Source organism: Microtus oregoni, unplaced genomic scaffold (genome assembly GCF_018167655.1).
Source record: "Microtus oregoni isolate MIOR12 unplaced genomic scaffold, Mior012 000009F_ref0000495, whole genome shotgun sequence".
In the NCBI taxonomy this organism is placed as follows: domain Eukaryota; kingdom Metazoa; phylum Chordata; class Mammalia; order Rodentia; family Cricetidae; genus Microtus; species Microtus oregoni.
The window spans coordinates 34,987,150-34,995,749 of NW_024543068.1; positions in this window are offsets into that span (position 1 = coordinate 34,987,150).

Genomic DNA, 8,600 nt, shown 5'->3' on the forward strand with positions numbered 1-8,600 from the left:
TCAGGATGGTTAGAATGAAGATATAACTTCAGCGGATGGGGAGGTGGCTCAGTGGGCAACGTGTCTTCTGTGCATGCGTGATGACCTGAATTAGGATCCCCAGCACTCATGTAAAATTTGGGTGTGGCAGTGGTGACTGTAATCCCAGGACTGGGTGGGTGTAGGGACAGGTGGGTCCTGGGGTATTGTTGGCTATCCAGCAAATCCCAAACTGAGTTTATATTCAGAGAGAGATCATGCATCAAAACATGAGGTAGAAAGGGATAGAGGAAGATACCCAACATCGATTTTTGCTTTCCACTTGCTTGTCTTCATACACATGTGCACACATATGTATAGATTACATTCACACACACATACACACACACACACAAATGAATAGAGACCTCAGATTTCAAGCTTTCACTGTTTGTTTGCAAAGAATACAGGAGAGAGAAAGAGTGAGGGAGAAGAGAGAAAAATTATTTGGGAGGGTTGAAAAAAGGTTAATTGATGATATGGAAAAGGAAAAAGAGAAAGGACAGGTGTTTAAGAAGAATGAGAAACTTAGCAATGGGGAATGATGCAATATTAGCAGGAAAAGGAGAAAACAGTTTGTTCTCACACACTGAACAGCTACTGTGAATAGTGACAGAGGTAGCAAACATGATAAAAAGATTCCCCAGGGCTTATACGCCATCACATTGACAGAACCCTGCTTGTCTCTAGGTGTTCACAGTGTATTAGTGGACAGAGAAGCACAATGAGGGGATAAGTGCCACAGTGGGAACATTTCTCTGACTGGGATTAAGGCAGACTTTTCTGTTTTAGTGTGTGTGTGTGTGTGTGTGTGTGTGTGTGTGTATTTGCATGTGTGCAATAATGTCACAACATGAAAGCGAGTCACAAGACAACTCACAGGAGTTGGTTTTTCCTTCTATTATGCTGGTTCTAGGAATCAGTTTTATTAGGCTTGGTGAGACTTTTTTTTTTTTCTTTGAGACAGATTTCTTCCTTGTGTAGCCCAGGCTGCCTTGAGCTCATGATCTTTTCGCGTTGGCCTCCCAAGTGTTGGGCTTACAGGTATGTGCCACAATGCTCAGTGGAAGGCATCTGCTTCCTTTTTAGATTTCCAAAATCTAAAGAGGAGTTTTGTGTGTCTGTGTGTGTTTGTGCGAGGGTGCCTACAGAGGCCAGAAGATGATGACAGCTCCCCAGGAGCTGGAGTTATAGTGCGTGAACTTCCCCATGTGGGTGCTAGAAAGTGACCTGCAGTCCTCGGAAAGAGCAGCAAGTGTTCTCAACAGCCCAGCCATCATTCTAGCTCCCTTTCTCGCTCCTTCCCTCCCCACTTCTTTTCTTCCCTTCTTTCCTTGATCTAACCATATAGCCTTAACTGGCCTGTAGCTTGCTATGCAGACTAGGTTAACCTTAGACTCACAGAGATGTGCTTGCCTCGGCCTCCCTCCTAAGTGCTGCATTTAATAGCATGGGCAATACCTGATGGGTTCCTTAATAAGAAGGAAGTACTTGGGTAGGGTCTGAAAGGCTCAGTGGAGAAGAGAGATATCTTGTTGCCGAGGACACTGTATAAATTTTATGGACTGAATTGGGCCCCTGTCAAGTTCATATGCTAAAGTCCCAACTGCCAGTGGGGTTATATCTGGAGCAGAACTTTTCTGTTAAGCATATGTAAATTTTACCTAAAGTGGGGGCAATGCCATAGTGCCATTGCTATTTAGAAGCAGAAGAAGCTGTGAGCATCATTTTGTGTTAAGGGTCAGTGATGCCATCCTGAACAGCTAAGAGTATTTCATTGTTGTTCATCATAGAGTGAAGTTATCTATTCCTCTTGATTTTTTTTTTTAGAGAAAATTTATTAGTGTATTTCAGGTGTACAGTGATAGGTTTTGTAATGACATTTTAAATTCAGATACAGCATGTGCTTTAAAAATTTCCTGTATTGGGCACTGAACCTAGAGCCTCATTGTTTGGCAAGTGTCTACCACTGAGCTGTTTCCCCAGCCCCCAAAACATACAAAGTATCAACTATGTATTAGACAGGAAGCTTTTGATTTTCTTAAGGTGCTGAGGATTGAACTAAGGGCCTTGGGTTTGCAAGACAAGTGCATCTTACTGAACTATATCCTTATCCCTTAATATATTATGTGCTTTGACTATGTTGTCCTCTTGGTAGTAGTGGTCTGGGGCTGGACTGTGTGTTCTCAGGGTGCAGCCTCTTATTCAAGAATGAAATAAAAGCCTACACAGATTTCCAAGTAGTGAGGAAACTATTTAAAACACAACAATTATATAGATTAGAGAAGAACACACTTAAGATTGACAGAAGATGCAGGAATGAGGGTGCTCGAGGGCCTCAGGTCACTGACTGGGATAGAACTCAGGTCATCAGCCTTGGAGATAAGTATCTTTACCCACTGAGCCATCTTGCCAGGCCCCACCCCTTACACCATTCTTATGGTGATGTGAGATGGTTAAATGTGATGAGATGAAGTGAACAAGGAACCATGGTACGTAGCATTGACCCTTTTACCTTAATGCAAGCATTGTAATACCAGCTGGTCTGATGATCAAAATGGCTGCTAAGTGACTAATGAGTGTGTCCCTGGATATGTTGGGCAGTGGAAGGACACGCTGCAGGAAGGATTGATGGGACAACATGAGATTTCATTATCATACATTTCCTATAATTTTCGCTTTATAATTCAGGTAAGCAAAACCAAAAGCAAAACTGGGGACACGTGGGGACTACTGTAACTACAGAATCTTACTGAGAGTTGCTGAGAGCAGTCAAAGATGCCAAAAGTGAAACATCTGGAAGCAGGCTGGTGGCTGACCAGTGTTTAGTAAAAGTACCTAGTCCTGTTGCTACTGCTATTTCCTTATCGTCTTAGTTTTGTGTTCTCATTGCTATGATGAAACACCATAATCAAACTTGGGGAAGACAGGGTTTATTTGGCTTACATATCCCGCATCACAGTCCAACAGGGAAGTTTCTCATTCAGCGTTTCCACTGCTGTGCAGAGACACCATGACCACTGCAACTGTTATAAAGGAAAAACATTTAATTTGAGTGGCTTACATTTTCAGAGATCTAATCCATTATCGTCATGGTGTGGTATGGTGGCATGTGCGGGCAGACATGGTACTGGAGAAGGAGCTGAGATTCCTATATATTGACTGGAAATATTCCTATATTCCATGCAACTGGAAATAGTCTGGGACACTGGGCGTGACTTGAGCATGTATAAACCCCTCCCCTACAGTGACACACTTCCTCCAACAAGGCCATACCTATTCCAACAAAGCCACACCTCCTAATAGTGCCGCTCCCTATGTGCTAAGGGGAGCTGGTTATATTCAAACTACCACACAAGCCAAGGCAGGAACTCAGACTCGGGGGTAACCTGGAGCAGAAACTGATGCAGAGGTTATAGAGGAGGGTTGCTTACTGGCTTGCTCCTTGTGGCTTTCTTAGCCTGCTTTCTCATAGAACCCAAGACCACCAGCCTAGATTTGGCCCAACCCACAATGGGCTGGGCTCTCCCCCATTCACTAAGAAAATGCCCCCAGGCTTGCCCACAGCCTGATCTTATGAAGGCATTCTCTCGGTTGAGGTGCTCTCCTCTAAGATGACTGTGATTGTGTCAAGTTGACATAAAACTAGCCAGCACACTTATTATTCATGAGAAGTGTCCGACGTGTAGCAACATTAGTTCTTACTATTATTACTATCATTATTATTGTTATCTAAACTGGTTATTTTATAGAATGAATGAAATAGACAGAAGGGTACAGATTTATGCATTAGCCTTCTAAAATATTGAAATGACAATGCATTTATTCACATGTACTTGCTAGACTTGCTAGATAACTTAAAATGCAAATTTATTTGAATTTTTATTTTTAGTTTGCATTTTTTTTTTTTTTAGAACCGCCAGAAACTGTCTGAGACAGGTGAACCCACTTATCTGCACCTGGGCACTGTACTTGGCAGAGAGTATCTGTAGGTACTTGTGTGAGACAAAGCTTTTACCAGAGTCAAATTGGCATCATTGTGCTTTGGCCTTGGCATTTTACTGAGACATTTACTGCTTGCATCTTCCTACCCACAGGTTGCCTAAGTGTTACTTCCTTCTCTCTGTTGTTGGCTGGCTCTTGCATGCTCAAATTCCATCTCCCCCCTGTTTTGAAGACTAATTGCAGCCTACTGGGCTTGCTAATCCACAGGATGGCTCTTTCTTGAGTCCAGTTTGCTTCCTAGCTTGTATTATCATTGGATACCTCAGTCTAAGCTTATTCTTGGGCGCTCATACCATCACAACTCATCCTGATCATATGGTCAGATCCTTTCCGAAAAAATTTTTGTGGTAGATGAACATGTCAGAGAAGGTTGCTCTTTGTAACGTGACCTAGAACATGCCAGGAGAGAATTCGGTGCTTTGCCCCTGTGATTCGTGTGAAGTGAGCAAGTGAGGACTCATCCAGCATAAAAGAGAAGCAGATCTGAATTTCTGCCCTCAAGACCATCCTAACATCACAGAGGTGGGAAAAAGAACATCTCCGGGTGACCTGGCTAATCTATTCATGTTCATCCTAAACAGTGGGCATTAATTATCTTGTAGCCTTTAACCGCAAACTTGTGTAGCAGGGCATTCTTTTCAACTTCCTAGGAGAGTAAGTTTTAGTTTGTGTCACAGCTGAGAGAGTCCTTGATGACATGTTGACAGGTATTGGAAATGATGGGATTGGAGCACTGACAGGTGACTCATGCATATGGATGTCTTCTGTGATTATACGCAGCAATCTATCTGGGGTTATTTATGGTAGCATTGTCATGGCGATCAATGAGCAGTAAACAAAGTTCTCAAAGCCGTGGGAGGGTTTTATAGCCGTCACCACCAACTGGTTCTTCCACATGGAAAAGCAAGTTTCATGATAAGCTTATTGAACTGAAATATATATATATATATATATATATATATATATATATATATTCTTCAAAGAATATAATTCAAAGGAATGATAATATATGAACATGTGATGAAATGAAAAAATGAAAGACTGGATTAGGAGTTGAATAGGAACCAGAGTTCCAGACCTTACTCACTGGTTGTATGTATTAGCCAGGCCATTCATGTTGAATCTATTTTTCTCAATGATCCCAAGACTATTTTAAGGAAGAAGTGAAATAATACAGAGGAAAGAACAGTGGTGCATGCTCAGGAGAAATGTGTTCTCCAGCATTCTGTAATGGAGGGTACACATTATGTTTGTGTTTATTCTGGGAGCCAAGATCTTTACTTAATTGTTCAGGGATCTATGTAAAACAATGGTTTGGGGAGGGTCCTTAGCTTGAGTTGTAGGAAGAAGGCAAAGCATTCGTTGAACATGCCTGAATCCATACTTTTAATGAGCTTCTTTACACTTGAGTCTACATCTGCTGACAACGGCATGTACAGCACACAGGGAAGTGTGTTCTGGCGACACTGTAGCTCCTCACACTGGCTGTCCGACAAGACCGACACAGGACATTTGAGCAGACAGATATTCTCAGGAGTGGAATGTTTAGTTCGGTATGGATGTCTCTCCCTAGTTGTCTATCCAGCTGCCGTCTTCTGCACTTGTTTATTCTAGTTGCATATGACATCAGGTCCTGGATGATGGAATGGATCAAGGGTCACTTTTGTCATAACTTCATCCGTTTTTCTCCTGCAAGACGTTGCCACTTTAAGGGGTAGAAAGTCAGGATCCTGCTAGAGGGGAGCCTGTTGAAATGAGGTGCTTATCTAAAGAGGACAAAGGATTATTTTGGTAAGGTGGTTTGGACGAGAAATGTACCTCATAGGCTCAGCTGTTAGGACGCTTGGCCCCCAGTCTGTGATTTTGTTTCGGGAGGTTATGGCACTTTGATGAGGTGCAGGCCTTGTTGGAGGAAGCACATCACTGTGGCACGCTTTGAGGCTTATAGCCTTGTCCCACTTCCGGTTTACTCTATCTGCCACACGTGTGCGGATGGGAACGTGATGGGCCAGCTTTCCTGCTGTTGCTGCGGTACCTCCTCTGTGGTTATGGATTTTCCCTCGGAAACCATTAGCCAAAATTAACTCTTATGTAAGTTGCTTTTGGTCATGGTATGTTTTAACACCGAAAAATCAAGTATACTATAACATTTAAAGAACAACGCAACTACCAAACACTAATTGCCAATTAGTCATCAATTGAGTAAATCACCTACAGGGGTGTGATTTAGTGGAAAACGGGCATGAAGCCTGGATAACTTGAACTCAAATCTTAGTTCCGAGTTAATATCTGAGGGTCATTTGGCAAATTATTTAGCTCTTTGTAAGCTTGGATTTCTTAACTTTCAAAGAAGATGTGAAAGTTTCAAATAATGCTTGCATGAGCATAGGGCTTTTTATGTAGTAATTTCTCAATAGAAGTTAGCCACCATTTTTGTATTATATTAAAAATAGGGAAAGAGCTTTATTTTCTACAAAAGAAAAACATACAAAATAGCAAGCTGTGGCTATGAAAATTGATATAATCTTTCTGGAGAAAAACATTGGCCGTGTTAATCAAAAGCATTAAGATGTACATATGCTTTGATCAAGTATTTCCACTTTTAGGAATTACTATAATAAAATAATCAGGGTTTTAATAAATATGTATGAAGAGAATTTATGCTGACAGTTTCTTATAATTATACAAAGCATAAATGAATATTCAGCAATAGGTAATCAGTTACATCAATTTTGTGAATTTTGAGCCAGGTTTCTATTTTTGAGGACACCATATAGACATGTGTATATCTTGCTTTGTTGTTGTTTTTGGTTTTTTGAAACAGGGTCTCACTTTGTAGCCCAGGCTGGATTTGAACTCACGGCAATCTTCCTGTGCTGAGTGTCGGAATTACAGGCATGGGCTATCACACTTGTCCAGAATGTATATTTTTATTTAATTTTATTTTTTTATGTGTTTGAGTGGTTTGCCTGCATATATGTCTGTGCACCACATATATACATGGTACCTACATAGGTCGGAAGAGTGCACTGGGTTCCCTGGAACTGGAGTTGAAGATGGTTATGAAGCCACCATGTGGGTGCTGGGAATCAAACCTGGGTCTCCTCTAGGAACAATAGGTACTCTTTATGGATGGATGAGCCATTTCTCTAGTCCCCTGTATGTTTTGAATAGAAAAATACCCATTAAATGTCAAATGGAGAAGCAGAACATGACCATTAGAATCAGTATATACCACCAGACAACTAATGTCCCTTATAAATGGAATATGTCTCAACCAGACTCTTCATTTCCTTTAATGTCCTCTTTTTCTACTGTCCCCCATTGCTGCAGATGACACTAGTTAGTTTAAAGGCCTCTACCTCACAGTGTCTGTATTCCTGCATTATAAATTTGCTCATCACCCATTGCTAGTTCCTCACTGGGAGCCAGCTTTGCTCTGCTCTATGGTGTTGTTAATACCTAGAGTGATGATCAACATGTATGAGACAAGCTACAAGTATTTGTTGATTGATTGAAGGGGATGACCTCTTAACTAGGAAAGAGCATGCAGAAACACTATCAGTGATTAACTTCTGAGGGCAGAATTATGGCAGCATTTTGAAACTTTTTAAAAAAATTCTGTTTTTTCTCTGTAGAAGGCACTGATTAAGAGTAGTATAAAAGGTTAATTTGTAAACTCACTGAATTTTGTCGTTAGGTACATGGTGTTCTCTTTAGTGGTCAGTGTGAATAGGAGAGAAAGAAGCTGGTTAGTCTGCTCCAGGAGAGTGTTACTAACACATTGGGAAGAGAATTCAGTTCATTATAAAAATGAACAGGAAAAAGAATTTTGTTTTAGAGAAACATCTTGCTATGCATTCTGGCTGGCCATGAACTCATTATCTCTTCCCTCAGCTCTCCTAGTGCGGGGGTTACGGGTGTGCTGGGATTACAAAGTGTGTTGAGAGAATTATCAAGGTCACTCTAGTCCCAGAGAAATGATTCCTGTGGAACGAATATGCTGTGCTTGGAGAATTCTTGTCTCTTAAAGACTGAGAAAAAAATTACAAGTTTAATTTTAAGCAATTTTAGTTTCACTTTCCTTTATTAAAATTGAATTAACTGGGCCAACGAGTGGGTAAAGGTACCACCAAGCCCAATGACCTGAGTTGGATCCCCCAGGACCCGCATGGTGGAAGGAGAGAATCAACTCCCACACATTGTTTTCTGTGCCCCACAACTCAAACAAATATATACATAAATACATTTTAAAATTGCATGTATTTTCTTCTAAAAACAAATAGTTTTTCATTATTGGAGAAAGACTGTTGACAGAGTTTTATATTGGATCAAACTTTTTATTGGGCTGAGTGAAGCCAAATTTATACATTGCAGGTCTTATGTATGACTCATATTATATGCACTTAAATTCCTTATCCATGGGAGATCTTTACATCTTTCTCCAGTAAAAATATCTCTTCTGTCCATTGTCTGTGTTTAGGATGTTTTTAATACCATGTTATACTTCCTGGCAGACTAACAAAGCACATTTCATTGCTAACTTGTTCAGGTTACATGTACCTTTCTGTGCTGGG